General features: G+C 46.5%; 1 protein-coding gene across 2 annotated transcripts in view; it reads right to left on the bottom strand.

Moving 5' to 3' along the window:
- Nucleotides 1-18,359, bottom strand: part of LOC115107431 (ephrin type-A receptor 3-like) — a 193,076-nt gene that overhangs the window by 144,654 nt on the left and 30,063 nt on the right. The gene's annotated exons all lie outside the window — the stretch shown is intronic.

Raw genomic sequence — 18,359 nt, 5'->3', positions numbered from 1 at the left:
TAAAGAACACCATGCCTACAGTAAAGAACGCCATGTCTACAGTAAAGAACACCATGCCTACAGTAAAGAACACCATGCCTACAATAAAGAACACCATGCCTACAGTAAAGAACACCATGTCTACAGTAAAGAACATCATGTCTACAGTAAAGAACACCATGTCAACACTAAAGAACACCACGCCTACAGTAAAGAACACCATGCCTACAGTAAAGAACACCATGTCAACACTAAAGAACACCATGTTTACAGTAAAGAACACCATGCCTACAGTAAAGAACACCATGTCTACAGTAAAGAACACCATGTCTACAGTAAAGAACACCATGCCTACAATAAAGAACACCATGTCTACAGTAAAGAACACCATGCCTACAGTAAAGAACACCATATCTACAGTAAAGAACACCATGTCAACACTAAAGAACACCATGTTTACAGTAAAGAACACCATGTCTACAGTAAAGAACACCATGTCTACAGTAAAGAACACCATGCCTACAGTAAAGAACACCATGCCTACAGTAAAGAACACCATGCCTACAGTAAAGAACACCATGCCTTCAGTAAAGAACACCATGCCTACAGTAAAGAACACCATGCCTACAGTAAAGAACACCATGCCTACAACAAAGAACACCATGCCTACAGTAAAGAACACCATGCCTACAATAAAGAACACCATGCCTACAGTAAAGAACACCATGCCTACAGTAAAGAACACCATGTCTACAGTAAAGAACATCATGTCTACAGTAAAGAACACCATGCCTACAGTAAAGAACACCATGCCTACAGTAAAGAACACCATGTTTACAGTAAAGAACATCATGTCTACAGTAAAGAACATCATGTCTACAGTAAAGAACACCATGCCTACAGTAAAGAACACCATGTCTACAGTAAAGAACACCATATCTACAGTAAAGAACACCATGCCTACAGTAAAGAACACCATGTTTACAGTAAAGAACCCCATGCCTACAGTAAAGAACACCATGTTTACAGTAAAGAACACCATGCCTACAGTAAAGAACACCATGTTTACAGTAAAGAACACCATGCCTACAGTAAAGAACACCATATCTACAGTAAAGAACACCATGCCTACAGTAAAGAACACCATGTTTACAGTAAAGAACCCCATGCCTACAGTAAAGAACACCATGTTTACAGTAAAGAACACCATGCCTACAGTAAAGCACGGTGGTGGCAGCATCCTGTTGTGGGGGTGTTTCTCTTCAGCAGGGACCGGAGCACTTGTCAGGATAGAAGGGGAAATGGACAGTGCAAATTAAGGAAAACCGGCAGCTCTCTGCCAGGAAGTTGAAAATGGGAAGATGGATCACATGACAATGACCCAAAGCACCCCGCCAAAGCAACAGTACAGTGGCTGAAGGACAAAAAGATGAATGTCCTTGAGTGGCCTAGTCAGAGCCCTGACCTAAATCCCATCAAGAATCTGTGGAATGACTTGAACAGTGCAGTCCATGAACGGTCACATGGCATTTTGACTGAGCTTGAACAGTTCTGCAAGGAAGAATGGGCAAATATTGCACAGTCAAGGTGTGCAAAGTTAGTAGAGACGTATTCAAAGAGACTCATGGCTGTAATTCAAGCTAAAGGTGGTTCCACCAAGTATTAACTCAGGGGGGTGTTCACTTATCCAAATAGGATATTTTACTGTTTTCAATTAAATACATTTTCACAGATTTTTGGAGAAAAACATTTGCTTGGATGTTGTGGTTTACTGTGTGTAAATAAAGGCCGGGAAAAGTCTGATTTGATGTGTTTTCATTTCAGGCTGTAAGTCAACAAAAGGTGAACATTTTGAAAGGGGGGGTGACTTTCTATACCCACTGTACATTATGAATATCTATCCTTCTGATGTCTAGTTAGTCCACTCATCTAAACCTGGCCTTCAAGGACCGGGATCAGGATAGTATTTATTTACCTAGCTGTTCAACAATCCTCAGGACTCCTTAGAACACACACAAACATGCTCACAAACGCACATACAGGCACGGCCAGTTACCCTCTGAGCACTTCCTAAATCTAACCAAACAGAGACAGCCTGCTGCTTTGTGCTCCATGATGAGGGGATCCAAGCAGGAGATTCTGGGTCTGTAGCAACCTGGGAGGCTGTTGAGTCACTGCTACAGCTGTGTGAACCTCCTCTGACTGGTACTGATACACACAGCGGGGTCAGAAAACCACACTTGCTGTTACAAATCTTTGGATCTACAATCTCTATGCGAGAGACAATAGAAAAGTAATAATACATAATAATAAAATAAATAATAAATACACAATGAGTATCGATAAGCAGGCAATATACACGGGGTACCAGTACCGAGTCCATGTGTTGGGTAGGTACCTGGTTATGTCAGTCTCTATGGGGAGTTCAGACATGTTCCCAATAGAGAGAGAACACAGGGTGGAGTATAGAGAGAGAGTACAGGGTGGAGTATAGAGAGAGAGTACAGGGTGGAGTATAGAGAGAGAGTACAGGGTGGAGTATAGATAGAGTACAGGGTGGAGTATAGAGAGAGAGTACAGGGTGGAGTATAGAGAGAGTAGAGGGTGGAGTATAGATAGAGTACAGGGTGGAGTATAGAGAGAGAGAGTAGAGGGTGGAGTATGGATAGAGTTCAGGGTGGAGTATAGAGAGAGTACAGGGTGGTGTATAGAGAGAGTACATGGTGGAGTATAGAGAGAGAGTACAGGGTGGAGTATAGAGAGAGAGTACAGGGTGGAGTATAGAGAGAGAGTAGAGGGTGGAGTATAGAGGGAGAGTACAGGGTGGAGTATAGAGAGAGAGTACAGGGTGGTGTATAGAGAGAGAGTACAGGGTGGAGTATAGAGAGAGAGTAGAGGGTGGAGTATAGATAGAGTACAGGGTGGAGTATAGAGAGAGAGTACAGGGTGGAGTATAGAGAGAGTAGAGGGTGGAGTATAGATAGAGTACAGGGTGGAGTATAGAGAGAGAGTAGAGGGTGGAGTATAGATAGAGTTCAGGGTGGAGTATAGAGAGAGAGTACAGGGTGGTGTATAGAGAGAGAGTACAGGGTGGAGTATAGAGAGAGAGTACAGGGTGGAGTATAGAGAGAGGGTACAGGGTGGAGTATAGAGAGAGAGTAGAGGGTGGAGTATAGATAGAGTACAGGGTGGAGTATAGAGAGAGATTAGAGGGTGGAGTATAGAGAGAGAGTACAGGGTGGTGTATAGAGAGAGAGTACAGGGTGGAGTATAGAGAGAGAGTACAGGGTGGAGTATAGAGAGAGAGTACAGGGTGGAGTATAGAGAGAGAGTAGAGGGTGGAGTATAGAGGGAGAGTACAGGGTGGAGTATAGAGAGAGAGTACAGGGTGGAGTATAGAGAGAGAGTACAGGGTGGAGTATAGAAAGAGAGTAGAGGGTGGAGTATAGAGGGAGAGTACAGGGTGGAGTATAGAGAGAGAGTACAGGGTGGAGTATAGAGAGAGAGTACAGGGTGGTGTATAGAGAGAGAGTACAGGGTGGAGTATAGAGAGAGAGTAGAGGGTGGTGTATAGAGAGAGAGTACAGGGTGGAGTATAGAGAGAGAGTAGAGGGTGGAGTATAGAAAGAGAGTAGAGGGTGGAGTATAGAGGGAGAGTACAGGGTGGAGTATAGAGAGAGAGTACAGGGTGGAGTATAGAGAGAGAGTAGAGGGTGGAGTATAGATATAGTACAGGGTGGAGTATAGAGAGAGAGTACAGGGTGGTGTATAGTGAGAGAGTACAGGGTGGAGTATAGAGAGAGAGTAGAGGGTGGAGTATAGAGGGAGAGTACAGGGTGGAGTATAGAGAGAGAGTACAGGGTGGAGTATAGAGAGAGAGTACAGGGTGGAGTATAGAGAGAGAGTAGAGGGTGGAGTATAGAGGGAGAGTACAGGGTGGAGTATAGAGAGAGAGTACAGGGTGGAGTATAGAGAGAGAGTACAGGGTGGAGTATAGAAAGAGAGTAGAGGGTGGAGTATAGAGGGAGAGTACAGGGTGGAATATAGAGAGAGAGTACAGGGTGGAGTATAGAAAGAGAGTAGAGGGTGGAGTATAGATATAGTACAGGGTGGAGTATAGAGAGAGAGTACAGGGTGGAGTATAGAGAGAGAGTAGAGGGTGGAGTATAGAGAGAGAGTAGAGGGTGGAGTATAGAGAGAGAGTAGAGGGTGGAGTATAGATAGAGTACAGGGTGGAGTATAGAGAGAGAGTACAGGGTGGAGTATAGAGAGAGTAGAGGGTGGAGTATAGATAGAGTACAGGGTGGAGTATAGAGAGAGAGTACAGGGTGGAGTATAGAGAGAGAGTAGAGGGTGGAGTATAGAGGGAGAGTACAGGGTGGAGTATAGAGAGAGAGTAGAGGGTGGAGTATAGAGGGAGAGTACAGGGTGGAGTATAGAGAGAGAGTACAGGGTGGAGTATAGAGAGAGAGTAGAGGGTGGAGTATAGATAGAGTACAGGGTGGAGTATAGAGAGAGAGTACAGGGTGGTGTATAGTGAGAGAGTACAGGGTGGAGTATAGAGAGAGAGTAGAGGGTGGAGTATAGATAGAGTTCAGGGTGGAGTATAGAGAGAGAGTACAGGGTGGTGTATAGAGAGAGAGTACAGGGTGGAGTATAGAGAGACAGTAGAGGGTGGAGTATAGATAGATTACAGGGTGGAGTATAGAGAGAGAGTACAGGGTGGAGTATAGAGAGAGGGTACAGGGTGGAGTATAGAGAGAGAGTAGAGGGTGGAGTATAGATAGAGTACAGGGTGGAGTATAGAGAGACAGTAGAGGGTGGAGTATAGATAAAGTACAGGGTGGAGTATAGAGAGAGATTAGAGGGTGGAGTATAGAGAGAGAGTACAGGGTGGTGTATAGAGAGAGAGTACAGGGTGGAGTATAGAGAGAGAGAGTACAGGGTGGAGTATAGAGAGAGAGTACAGGGTGGAGTATAGAGAGGGAGTACAGGGTGGAGTATAGAGAGAGAGTAGAGGGTGGAGTATAGAGGGAGAGTACAGGGTGGAGTATAGAGAGAGAGAGTACAGGGTGGAGTATAGAGAGAGGGTACAGGGTGGAGTATAGAGTACAGGGTGGAGTATAGAGAGAGAGTAGAGGGTGGAGTATAGATAGAGTTCAGGGTGGAGTATAGAGAGAGAGTACAGGGTGGTGTATAGAGAGAGAGTACAGGGTGGAGTATAGAGAGAGAGTAGAGGGTGGAGTATAGATAGAGTACAGGGTGGAGTATAGAGAGAGAGTACAGGGTGGAGTATAGAGAGAGAGTACAGGGTGGTGTATAGAGAGAGAGTACAGGGTGGAGTATAGAGAGACAGTAGAGGGTGGAGTATAGATAGATTACAGGGTGGAGTATAGAGAGAGAGTACAGGGTGGAGTATAGAGAGAGGGTACAGGGTGGAGTATAGAGAGAGTAGAGGGTGGAGTATAGAGAGAGAGTACAGGGTGGTGTATAGAGAGAGAGTACAGGGTGGAGTATAGAGAGAGAGTAGAGGGTGGAGTATAGAGAGAGAGTACAGGGTGGAGTATAGAGAGAGAGTACAGGGTGGAGTATAGAGAGAGGTACAGGGTGGAGTATAGAGAGAGAGTACAGGGTGGAGTATAGAGAGAGAGTACAGGGTGGAGTATAGAGAGAGAGTACAGGGTGGAGTATAGAGAGAGAGTAGAGGGTGGAGTATAGATAGAGTACAGGGTGGAGTATAGAGAGAGAGTACAGGGTGGAGTATAGAGAGAGAGTACAGGGTGGAGTATAGAGAGAGAGTAGAGGGTGGGTGGAGAGAGAGGGTGGAGTATAGATAGAGTTCAGGGTGGAGTATAGAGAGAGAGTACAGGATGAGAGAGAGTACAGGATGGTGTATAGAGAGAGAGTACAGGGTGGAGTATAGAGAGACAGTAGAGGGTGGAGTATAGATAGAGTACAGGGTGGAGTATAGAGAGAGAGTACAGGGTGGAGTATAGAGAGAGAGTAGAGGGTGGAGTATAGATAGAGTACAGGGTGGAGTATAGAGAGAGAGTAGAGGGTGGAGTATAGAGAGAGAGTACAGGGTGGTGTATAGAGAGAGAGTACAGGGTGGAGTATAGAGAGAGAGTACAGGGTGGAGTATAGAGAGAGAGTACAGGGTGGAGTATAGAGAGAGAGTACAGGGTGGAGTATAGAGAGAGAGTACAGGGTGGAGTATAGAGAGAGTAGAGGGTGGAGTATAGAGTACAGGGTGGAGTATAGAGAGAGAGTAGAGGGTGGAGTATAGATAGAGTTCAGGGTGGAGTATAGAGAGAGAGTACAGGGTGGTGTATAGAGAGAGAGTACAGGGTGGAGTATAGAGAGAGAGTACAGGGTGGAGTATAGAGAGAGGGTACAGGGTGGAGTATAGAGAGAGAGTAGAGGGTGGAGTATAGATAGAGTACAGGGTGGAGTATAGAGAGAGAGTACAGGGTGGAGTATAGAGAGAGAGTACAGGGTGGAGTATAGAGAGAGAGTACAGGGTGGAGTATAGAGAGAGAGTACAGGGTGGAGTATAGAGAGAGAGTACAGGGTGGAGTATAGAGAGAGAGTAGAGGGTGGAGTATAGAGAGAGAGTACAGGGTGGAGTATAGGAGAGTACAGGGTGGAGTATAGAGAGAGAGTACAGGGTGGAGTATAGAGAGAGAGTAGAGGGTGGAGTATAGAGGGAGAGTACAGGGTGGAGTATAGAGAGAGAGTACAGGGTGGAGTATAGAGAGAGAGTAGAGGGTGGAGTATAGATAGAGTACAGGGTGGAGTATAGAGAGAGAGTACAGGGTGGAGTATAGATAGAGTACAGGGTGGAGTATAGAGAGAGAGTAGAGGGTGGTGTATAGAGAGAGAGTACAGGGTGGAGTATAGAGAGAGAGTAGAGGGTGGAGTATAGAGAGAGAGTACAGGGTGGAGTATAAAGAGAGAGTAGAGGGTGGAGTATAGAGAGAGAGTACAGGGTGGAGTATAGAGAGAGAGTAGAGGGTGGAGTATAGATAGAGTTCAGGGTGGAGTATAGAGAGAGAGTACAGGATGGTGTATAGAGAGAGAGTACAGGGTGGAGTATAGAGAGACAGTAGAGGGTGGAGTATAGATAGAGTACAGGGTGGAGTATAGAGAGAGAGTACAGGGTGGAGTATAGAGAGAGAGTAGAGGGTGGAGTATAGATAGAGTACAGGGTGGAGTATAGAGAGAGAGTAGAGGGTGGAGTATAGAGAGAGAGTACAGGGTGGTGTATAGAGAGAGAGTACAGGGTGGAGTATAGAGAGAGAGTACAGGGTGGAGTATAGAGAGAGAGTACAGGGTGGAGTATAGAGAGAGTAGAGGGTGGAGTATAGAGAGAGGGTGGAGTATAGAGAGAGTACAGGGTGGAGTATAGAGAGAGAGTAGAGGGTGGAGTATAGATAGAGTACAGGGTGGAGTATAGAGAGAGAGTACAGGGTGGTGTATAGTGAGAGAGTACAGGGTGGAGTATAGAGAGAGAGTAGAGGGTGGAGTATAGATAGAGTTCAGGGTGGAGTATAGAGAGAGAGTACAGGGTGGTGTATAGAGAGAGAGTACAGGGTGGAGTATAGAGAGACAGTAGAGGGTGGAGTATAGATAGATTACAGGGTGGAGTATAGAGAGAGAGTACAGGGTGGAGTATAGAGAGAGAGTACAGGGTGGAGTATAGAGAGAGAGTAGAGGGTGGAGTATAGATAGAGTACAGGGTGGAGTATAGAGAGACAGTAGAGGGTGGAGTATAGATAGAGTACAGGGTGGAGTATAGAGAGAGATTAGAGGGTGGAGTATAGAGAGAGAGTACAGGGTGGTGTATAGAGAGAGAGAGTACAGGGTGGAGTATAGAGAGAGAGTACAGGGTGGAGTATAGAGAGAGAGTACAGGGTGGAGTATAGAGAGGGAGTACAGGGTGGAGTATAGAGAGAGAGTAGAGGGTGGAGTATAGAGGGAGAGTACAGGGTGGAGTATAGAGAGAGAGAGTACAGGGTGGAGTATAGAAAGAGGGTACAGGGTGGAGTATAGAGAGAGAGTACAGGGTGGAGTATAGAGAGAGTAGAGGGTGGAGTATAGATAGAGTTCAGGGTGGAGTATAGAGAGAGAGTACAGGGTGGTGTATAGAGAGAGAGTACAGGGTGGAGTATAGAGAGAGAGTAGAGGGTGGAGTATAGATAGAGTACAGGGTGCAGTATAGAGAGAGAGTACAGGGTGGAGTATAGAGAGAGAGTACAGGGTGGTGTATAGAGAGAGAGTACAGGGTGGAGTATAGAGAGACAGTAGAGGGTGGAGTATAGATAGATTACAGGGTGGAGTATAGAGAGAGAGTACAGGGTGGAGTATAGAGAGAGGGTACAGGGTGGAGTATAGAGAGAGTAGAGGGTGGAGTATAGGGAGAGAGTACAGGGTGGAGTATAGAGAGGGAGTACAGGGTGGAGTATAGAGAGAGAGTAGAGGGTGGAGTATAGAGGGAGAGTACAGGGTGGAGTATAGAGAGAGAGAGTACAGGGTGGAGTATAGAGAGAGAGAGGGTGGAGTATAGATAGAGTACAGGGTGGAGTATAGAGAGAGAGTAGAGGGTGGAGTATAGATAGAGTTCAGGGTGGAGTATAGAGAGAGAGTACAGGGTGGTGTATAGAGAGAGAGTACAGGGTGGAGTATAGAGAGAGAGTAGAGGGTGGAGTATAGATAGAGTACAGGGTGGAGTATAGAGAGAGAGTACAGGGTGGAGTATAGAGAGAGTACAGGGTGGAGTATAGAGAGAGAGTACAGGGTGGAGTATAGAGAGAGAGTACAGGGTGGTGTATAGAGAGAGAGTACAGGGTGGAGTATAGAGAGAGTAGAGGGTGGTGTATAGAGAGAGAGTACAGGGTGGAGTATAGAGAGAGAGTAGAGGGTGGAGTATACAGGGAGAGTACAGGGTGGAGTATAGAGAGAGAGTACAGGGTGGAGTATAGAGAGGGTGGAGAGTACAGGGTGGAGTATAGAGAGAGAGTACAGGGTGGAGTAGGGTAGATAGAGTTCAGGTGGAGTATATAGAGAGAGAGTACAGGGTGGAGTATAGAGAGAGAGTACAGGGTGGAGTATAGAGAGAGAGTAGAGGGTGGAGTATAGATAGAGTACAGGGTGGAGTATAGAGAGAGAGAGTACAGGGTGGAGTATAGAGAGAGAGTAGAGGGTGGAGTATAGATAGAGTACAGGGTGGAGTATAGAGAGAGAGTACAGGGTGGAGTATAGAGAGAGTACAGGGTGGAGTATAGAGTACAGGGTGGAGTATAGAGAGAGTAGAGGGTGGAGTATAGAGAGAGAGTACAGGGTGGAGTATAGAGAGAGAGTACAGGGTGGAGTATAGAGAGAGTAGAGGGTGGAGTATAGATAGAGTACAGGGTGGAGTATAGAGAGAGAGTACAGGGTGGTGTATAGTGAGAGAGTACAGGGTGGAGTATAGAGAGAGAGTAGAGGGTGGAGTATAGATAGAGTTCAGGGTGGAGTATAGAGAGAGAGTACAGGGTGGTGTATAGAGAGAGAGTACAGGGTGGAGTATAGAGAGACAGTAGAGGGTGGAGTATAGATAGATTACAGGGTGGAGTATAGAGAGAGAGTACAGGGTGGAGTATAGAGAGAGGGTACAGGGTGGAGTATAGAGAGAGAGTAGAGGGTGGAGTATAGATAGAGTACAGGGTGGAGTATAGAGAGACAGTAGAGGGTGGAGTATAGATAGAGTACAGGGTGGAGTATAGAGAGAGATTAGAGGGTGGAGTATAGAGAGAGAGTACAGGGTGGTGTATAGAGAGAGAGTACAGGGTGGAGTATAGAGAGAGAGTACAGGGTGGAGTATAGAGAGAGAGTACAGGGTGGAGTATAGAGAGAGAGTACAGGGTGGAGTATAGAGAGAGAGTAGAGGGTGGAGTATAGAGGGAGAGTACAGGGTGGAGTATAGAGAGAGAGTACAGGGTGGAGTATAGAGAGAGGGTACAGGGTGGAGTATAGAGTACAGGGTGGAGTATAGAGAGAGAGTAGAGGGTGGAGTATAGATAGAGTTCAGGGTGGAGTATAGAGAGAGAGTACAGGGTGGTGTATAGAGAGAGAGTACAGGGTGGAGTATAGAGAGAGAGTAGAGGGTGGAGTATAGATAGAGTACAGGGTGCAGTATAGAGAGAGAGTACAGGGTGGAGTATAGAGAGAGAGTACAGGGTGGTGTATAGAGAGAGAGTACAGGGTGGAGTATAGAGAGAGAGTAGAGGGTGGAGTATAGATAGATTACAGGGTGGAGTATAGAGAGAGAGTACAGGGTGGAGTATAGAGAGAGGGTACAGGGTGGAGTATAGAGAGAGTAGAGGGTGGAGTATAGATAGAGTACAGGGTGGAGTATAGAGAGACAGTAGAGGGTGGAGTATAGATAGAGTACAGGGTGGAGTATAGAGAGAGTAGAGGGTGGAGTATAGAGATAGAGTACAGGGTGGTGTATAGAGAGAGAGTACAGGGTGGAGTAGAGAGAGAGAGAGTACAGGGTGGAGTATAGAGAGAGAGTACAGGGTGGAGTATAGAGAGAGAGTACAGGGTGGAGTATAGAGAGAGAGTAGAGGGTGGAGTATAGAGGGAGAGTACAGGGTGGAGTATAGAGAGAGAGTACAGGGTGGAGTATAGAGAGAGGTACAGGTGGAGTAGGGTGGAGTATAGAGAGAGAGTAGAGGGTGGAGTATAGATAGAGTTCAGGGTGGAGTATAGAGAGAGAGTACAGGGTGGTGTATAGAGAGAGTACAGGGTGGAGTATAGAGAGAGAGTAGAGGGTGGAGTATAGATAGAGTACAGGGTGGAGTATAGAGAGAGAGTACAGGGTGGAGTATAGAGAGAGAGTACAGGGTGGTGTATAGAGAGAGAGTACAGGGTGGAGTATAGAGAGACAGTAGAGGGTGGAGTATAGAGAGAGTACAGGGTGGAGTATAGAGAGAGAGTACAGGGTGGAGTATAGAGAGAGAGTACAGGGTGGAGTATAGAGAGAGTAGAGGGTGGAGTATAGATAGAGTACAGGGTGGAGTATAGAGAGACAGTAGAGGGTGGAGTATAGATAGAGTACAGGGTGGAGTATAGAGAGAGATTAGAGGGTGGAGTATAGAGATAGAGTACAGGGTGGTGTATAGAGAGAGAGTACAGGGTGGAGTAGAGAGAGAGAGAGTACAGGGTGGAGTATAGAGAGAGAGTACAGGGTGGAGTATAGAGAGGGAGTACAGGGTGGAGTATAGAGAGAGAGTAGAGGGTGGAGTATAGAGGGAGAGTACAGGGTGGAGTATAGAGAGAGAGAGTACAGGGTGGAGTATAGAGAGAGAGTACAGGGTGGAGTATAGATAGAGTACAGGGTGGAGTATAGAGAGAGAGTAGAGGGTGGAGTATAGATAGAGTACAGGGTGGAGTATAGAGAGAGAGTACAGGGTGGTGTATAGAGAGAGTACAGGGTGGAGTATAGAGAGAGAGGAGGGTGGAGTATAGAGAGAGTACAGGGTGGAGTATAGAGAGAGAGTACAGGGTGGAGTATAGAGAGACAGTACAGGGTGGAGTATAGATAGAGTACCGGTGGTGTATAGAGAGAGTACAGGGTGGAGTATAGAGAGAGTAGAGGGTGGAGTATAGAGAGAGTACAGGGTGGAGTATAGAGAGAGAGTAGAGGGTGTATATAGAGAGAGTACAGGGTGGTGTATAGAGAGAGTACAGGGTGGAGTATAGAGAGAGTACAGGGTGGAGTATAGAGAGAGAGTACAGGGTGGAGTATAGAGAGAGAGTAGAGGGTGGAGTATAGAGGAGAGTACAGGGTGGAGTATAGAGAGAGAGTACAGGGTGGAGTATAGAGAGAGTAGAGGGTGGAGTATAGATAGAGTACAGGGTGGAGTATAGAGAGAGAGTACAGGGTGGGTATAGTGAGAGAGTACAGGGTGGAGTATAGAGAGAGAGTAGAGGGTGGAGTATAGATAGAGTTCAGGTGGAGTATAGAGAGAGAGTACAGGGTGGTGTATAGAGAGAGAGTACAGGGTGGAGTATAGAGAGAGAGTAGAGGGTGGAGTATAGATAGAGTACAGGGTGGAGTATAGAGAGAGAGTACAGGGTGGAGTATAGAGAGAGAGTAGAGGGTGGAGTATAGATAGAGTACAGGGTGGAGTATAGAGAGACAGTAGAGGGTGGAGTATAGATAGAGTACAGGGTGGAGTATAGAGAGAGAGTAGAGGGTGGAGTATAGAGAGAGAGTACAGGGTGGAGTATAGAGAGAGAGTACAGGGTGGAGTATAGAGAGAGAGTACAGGGTGGAGTATAGAGGGAGAGTACAGGGTGGAGTATAGAGAGAGAGTACAGGGTGGAGTATAGAGAGAGAGTAGAGGGTGGAGTATAGATAGAGTACAGGGTGGAGTATAGAGAGAGGAGAGGGTGGAGTATAGATAGAGTACAGGGTGGAGTATAGAGAGAGAGTACAGGGTGGAGTATAGAGAGAGAGTACAGGGTGGAGTATAGAGAGAGAGTAGAGGGTGGAGTATAGATAGAGTACAGGGTGGAGTATAGAGTATAGAGAGTAGAGGGTGGAGTATAGAGAGAGTACAGGGTGGAGTATATAGAGAGTACAGGGTGGAGTATAGAGAGAGTACAGGGTGGTGTATAGAGAGAGAGTACAGGGTGGAGTATAGAGAGAGTACAGAGTGGAGTATAGAGAGACAGTAGAGGTATGGAGTATAGATAGATTACAGGGTGGAGTATAGAGAGAGAGTACAGGGTGGAGTATAGAGAGAGAGTACAGGGGTGGAGTATAGAGAGAGAGTAGAGGGTGGAGTATAGATAGAGTACAGGGTGGAGTATAGAGAGACAGTAGAGGAGTGGAGTATAGATAGAGAGTACAGGGTGGAGTATAGAGAGAGATTAGAGGGTGGAGTATAGAGATAGAGTACAGGGTGGTGTATAGAGAGAGAGTACAGGGTGGAGTAGAGAGAGAGAGAGTACAGGGTGGAGTATAGAGAGAGAGTACAGGGTGGAGTATAGAGAGAGAGAGAGGGTGGAGTATAGAGAGAGTACAGGGTGGAGTAGAGAGAGAGAGTACAGGTGGAGTATAGAGAGAGAGTACAGGGTGGAGTATAGATAGAGTACAGGGTGGAGTATAGAGAGAGAGTAGAGGGTGGAGTATAGACAGAGAGTACAGGGTGGAGTATAGAGAGAGAGTACAGGGTGGAGTATAGAGAGAGAGTACAGGGTGGAGTATAGAGAGAGAGTAGAGGTGGAGGTAGAGGTACAGGTGGTGAGTATAGAGAGAGAGTACAGGTTGGAGTATAGAGAGAGGGTACAGGGTGGAGTATAGAGAGAGAGTACAGGGTGGAGTATAGAGAGAGAGTACAGGGTGGTGTATAGAGAGAGAGTACAGGGTGGAGTATAGAGAGAGAGTAGAGGGTGGAGTATAGATAGAGTACAGGGTGGAGTATAGAGAGAGAGTACAGGGTGGAGTATAGAGAGACAGTACAGGGTGGAGTATAGAGAGAGTACCGGGTGGTGTATAGAGAGAAGTACAGGGTGGAATATATAGAGCACAGTAGGAGTGGAGTATAGATAGAGTACAGGGTGGAGTATAGAGAGAGAGAGTAGAGGGTGGAGTATAGAGAGAGTGCAGGGTGGTGTATAGAGAGAGTACAGGGTGGAGTATAGAGAGAGAGTACATGGTGGAGTATAGAGAGAGAGTAGAGTGTGGAGTATAGATAGAGTACAGGGTGGAGTATAGAGAGAGAGTACAGGGTGGTGTATAGTGAGAGAGTACAGGGTGGAGTATAGAGAGAGAGTAGAGGGTGGAGTATAGATATAGTTCAGGGTGGAGTATAGAGAGAGAGTACAGGGTGGTGTATAGAGAGAGAGTACAGGGTGGAGTATGGAGAGAGATTAGAGGGTGGAGTATAGAGATAGAGTACAGGGTGGTGTATAGAGAGAGTACAGGGTGGAGTAGAGAGAGAGTACAGGGTGGAGTATAGAGAGAGAGTACAGGGTGGAGTATAGAGAGGGAGTACAGGGTGGAGTATAGAGAGAGAGTAGAGGGTGGAGTATAGAGGGAGAGTACAGGGTGGAGTATAGAGAGAGAGTACAGGGTGGAGTATAGAGAGAGAGTACAGGGTGGAGTATAGATAGAGTACAGGGTGGAGTATAGAGAGAGAGTAGAGGGTGGAGTATAGATAGAGTTCAGGGTGGAGTATAGAGAGAGAGTACAGGGTGGTGTATAGAGAGAGAGTACAGGGTGGAGTATAGAGAGAGAGTAGAGGGTGGAGTATAGATAGAGTACAGGGTGAGTATAGAGAGAGAGTAGAGGTTGAGAGCAGAGAGAGGGTACAGGGTGGAGTATAGAGAGAGTACAGGTGGAGTATAGAGAGAGAGTAGAGGGTGGTGTATAGAGAGAGAGTACAGGGTGGAGTATAGAGAGAAGTAGAGGGTGGAGTATAGATAGAGTACAGGGTGGAGTATACAGAGAGAGTAGAGGGTGGAGTATAGAGAGACAGTACAGGGTGGAGTATAGAGAGACAGTAGAGGGTGGAGTATAGATAGAGTACAGGGTGGAGTATAGAGAGATTAGAGGGTGGAGTATAGAGATAGAGTACAGGATGGAGTATAGAGAGAGATAGAGTAGAGGGTGGAGTATAGAGAGAGTACAGGGGTGGGTATAGAGAGTACAGGGTGGAGTATAGAGAGAGAGTACAGGGTGGAGTATAGAGAGAGAGTAGAGGTGGAGTATAGAGAGAGAGAGTACAGGGTGGAGTATAGAGAGAGAGAGAGTACAGGGTGGAGTATAGAGAGAGTACAGGGTGGAGTATAGAGAGAGTACAGAGGGTGGAGTATAGTTCAGGGTGGAGTATAGAGAGAGAGTACAGGGTGGTGTATAGAGAGAGAGTACAGGGTGGAGTATAGAGAGAGAGTAGAGGGTGGAGTATAGATAGATTACAGGGTGGAGTATAGAGAGAGAGTACAGGGTGGAGTATAGAGAGAGTACAGGGTGGAGTATAGAGAGAGAGTAGAGGGTGGAGTATAGATAGAGTACAGGGTGGAGTATAGAGAGAGTACAGGGTGGAGTATAGATAGAGTACAGGGTGGAGTATAGAGAGAGAGTACAGGGTGGAGTATAGAGAGAGAGTACAGGGTGGAGTATAGAGAGAGAGTTCAGGGTGGAGTAGAGAGAGAGAGAGTACAGGAGGGTGGAGTATAGAGAGAGAGTACAGGTGGTGTATAGAGAGAGAGTACAGGGTGGAGTATAGAGAGACAGTAGAGGGTGGAGTATAGATAGAGTACAGGGTGGAGTATAGAGAGAGAGTAGAGGGTGGAGTATAGAGAGAGAGTACAGGGTGGAGTATAGAGAGAGTAGAGGGTGGAGTATAGAGATAGAGAGTACAGGGTGGAGTATAGAGAGACAGTAGAGGGTGGAGTATAGATAGAGTTCAGGGTGGAGTATAGAGAGAGAGTAGAGGGTGGAGTATAGATAGATTACAGGGTGGAGTATAGAGAGAGACAGTAGAGGGTGGAGTATAGATAGAGTACAGGGTGGAGTATAGAGAGAGAGTACAGACAGGCAGTATAGAGAAGAGTGGAGCAGGGTGGAGTATAGAGAGAGAGCACAGGTGGGTATAGAGAGAGAGTAGAGGTGTGAGGAGTGATACAGAGAGAGAGAGTACAGGTGGAGTATAGAGAGAGAGTACAGGGTGAGTATAGAGGGAGAGTACAGGGTGGAGTATAGAGAGAGTACAGGGTGGAGTATAGAGATAGAGTACAGGGTGGAGTATAGAGATTAAGTGGAGTAGAGAGAAGTACAGGGTGGAGTATAGAGAAGTACAGGGTGGAGTATATAGAGAGAGTTAGAGGGTGGAGTAGATAGAGTACAGGGTGGTGTATAGAGAGAGAAGGGGTGATATAGAGAGAGAGTTAGGTATAGAGAGAGAGAGTACAGGTGGAGTATAGAGAGAGATTACAGGGTGGTGGCAGTAGAGGTGAGGTGAGTAGAAAAGGGAGCATAGAGAGAAGTAGCAGGTGGAGTATAGATAGAGTACAGGGTGAGTATAGAGTATAGAGAGAGTACAGGTGGAGTATAGAGAGACAGTACAGGGTGGAGTATAGAGAGACAGTAGATTAGAGAGGGTGAGTATAGAGAAGTACAGGTGGAGTATAGAGAAAGATTAGAGGGTGGAGTATAGAGAGTACAGGGTGGAGTATAGAGATAGTACAGGGTGGAGTATAGAGAGAGAGTACAGGGTGGAGTATAGAGAGAGAGTAGAGGGTGGAGTATAGAGAGAGTACATGGAGTGATAGAGAGAGTACAGGGTGGAGTATAGAGAGAAGAGTACAGGGTGGTGTATAGAGAGAGAGTAGAGGGTGGAGTATAGAGAGAGAGTAGAGTGGAGTATAGATAGAGTACAGGTGGAGTATAGAGAGAGAGTACAGGGTAGAGGGAGTATAGGAGAGAGAGTACAGGGTGGAGTATAGAGAGAGATTACAGGTGTGGAGTATAGAGAAGAGTACAGGGTGGAGTATAGAGAGAGCAGGGTGGAGTATAGAGAGAGAGAGAGGGTGGGAGTATACAGGTGCAGGGTGGAGTATAGAGAGAGTACAGGGTGGAGTATAGAGAGAGAGTACAGAGGGTGGAGTATAGAGAGAGAGTAGAGTGGTGTATAGAGAGAGAGTACAGGGTGGAGTATAGAGGAGAGTAGAGGGTGGAGTATAGATAGAGTACAGGGTGGAGTATAGAGAGAGAGTACAGGGTGGAGTATAGATATAGTTCAGGGTGGAGTATAGAGTACAAGGGTGGTGTATAGAGAGAGTACAGGTGGAGTATGAGAGAGAGATTAGAGGGTGGAGTATAGAGATAGAGTACAGAGGTGGAGTATAGAGTACAGGTGGAAAGTAGAGAGAGAGTACAGGGTGGAGTATAGAGAGAGAGTACAGGATGGAGTATAGGAGAGGAGAGTACAGGGTGGAGTATAGAGAGAGAGTAGAGGGTGGAGTATAGAGGAGAGTACAGGGTGGAGTATAGAGGAGAGAAGAGAGCAGGGTGGAGTATAGAGAGAGAGTACAGGTGGAGTATAGAGGAGAGTACAGGGTGGAGTAGGAGAGAGAGAGAGGGTGGGTATAGATAGAGTACAGGGTGGAGTATAGAGAGAGTACAGGGTGGTATAGAGAGAGGTGGAGTACAGGGTGGAGTATAGAGAGTAGAAAGTACAGATAGAGAGAGGGTGGAGTATAGAAGAGTACAGGTTGGAGTATAGAAAGGAGAGAGTACAGATGGTATAGAGGAGTATAGAGAGAGAGTAGAGGGTGGAGTATAGAGATAGAGACAGGGTGGAGTATAGAGAGAGTACAGGGTGGAGTATAGAGAGAGAGAGAGGTGGGAGTATAGATAGAGTACAGGGTGGAGTATAGAGAGAGAGTAGAGGGTGGAGTATAGAGATAGTACAGGGTGCGAGTATAGAGAGAGTATAGACAGAGAGTACAGGGTGGAGTATAGAGAGAGTAGAGGGTGGAGTATAGAGAGAGTACAGGGTGGAGTATAGAGAGAGAGTAGAGGGTGGAGTATAGAGAGAGTAGAGGGGTGGAGTATAGAGAGAGTACAGGGTAGGGGAGTAGAGAGAGAGGAGTAGTAGAGAGAGGTAGAGTGTGGAGTATAGATAGAGTACAGGGTGGAGTATAGAGAGAGGGGTGAGTAGAGAGTACAGGTGGGTATAGAGAGAGAGTACAGGGTGGAGTATAGAGAGAGAGTAGAGGTGGAGTATAGATAGAGTTCAGGGTGGAGTATAGAGAGAGAGTACAGGGTGGTGTATAGAGTGAGAGTACAGGGTGGAGTATAGAGAGACAGTAGAGGGTGGAGTATAGATAGATTACAGGGTGGAGTAGATAGAGAGAGAGTACAGGGTGGAGTATAGAGAGAGAGGGTACAGGGTGGAGTATAGAGAGAGTAGAGGGTGGAGTTTAGATAGAGTACAGGGTGATATACAGAGAGACAGTAGAGGGTGGAGTATAGATAGAGTACAGGGTGGAGTATAGAGAGAGATAGAAGGTGGAGTATAGAGAGAAGTACAGGGTGGTGTATAGAGAGAGAGTACAGGGTGGAGTAGAGAGAGAGAGAGACAGGGTGGAGTATAGAGAGAGAGTACAGGGTGGTGTATAGAGAGAGTACAGGGTGGAGTATAGAGAGACAGTAGAGAGGTGGAGTATAGATAGATTACAGGGTGGAGTATAGAGAGAGAGTACAGGGTGGAGTATAGAGAGAGGGTACAGGGTAACAGGGGAGTATAGAGAGAGTAGAGGGTGGAGTATAGATAGAGTACAGGGGGTATAGATAGAGAGTAGAGGGTGGAGTATAGATAGAG

Source organism: Oncorhynchus nerka, linkage group LG1 (genome assembly GCF_034236695.1).
Source record: "Oncorhynchus nerka isolate Pitt River linkage group LG1, Oner_Uvic_2.0, whole genome shotgun sequence".
Classification (NCBI taxonomy): Eukaryota; Metazoa; Chordata; class Actinopteri; order Salmoniformes; family Salmonidae; genus Oncorhynchus; species Oncorhynchus nerka.
Note: the sequence above shows the minus strand (reverse complement) of the source record. Positions and strands in the feature narration are given on the sequence as shown.